Source organism: Rhinolophus sinicus, linkage group LG03 (assembly GCF_036562045.2).
Source record: "Rhinolophus sinicus isolate RSC01 linkage group LG03, ASM3656204v1, whole genome shotgun sequence".
In the NCBI taxonomy this organism is placed as follows: domain Eukaryota; kingdom Metazoa; phylum Chordata; class Mammalia; order Chiroptera; family Rhinolophidae; genus Rhinolophus; species Rhinolophus sinicus.
This window is the reverse complement of record NC_133753.1, coordinates 171090539-171090871: the sequence shown is the minus strand read 5'-3', so window position 1 is coordinate 171090871 and position 333 is coordinate 171090539.

Below are 333 nucleotides of genomic sequence, written 5' to 3'. Positions count from 1 at the left end.
TGTTCATGACTCTTTTTTTTTTTTTAATTACCAGTGTGGAAGTTGGTTTGTGGTCAGAGATGTTTCCTTATCTGTATTAACTGACTTTATGTACCTGTGTTAACATGACTTACACATGAATTGAGATGTAAAATTCTCAGTACACACCTCCAATCTCCAAAAATCAGTTCAAAAGAAAGGAAGGAGGAAGAGGTTGATACTTGTAGTTAGTAAATGGTGGGCAAAACAGCCAATGGAATTTTTTCAGTAGAGTCCATTTTAAAAATAACTCTCCACATACTAGTGTGTTAGATTTAAAAGATCAATTCAACTTATCCCCCTTTGGTAATCCTG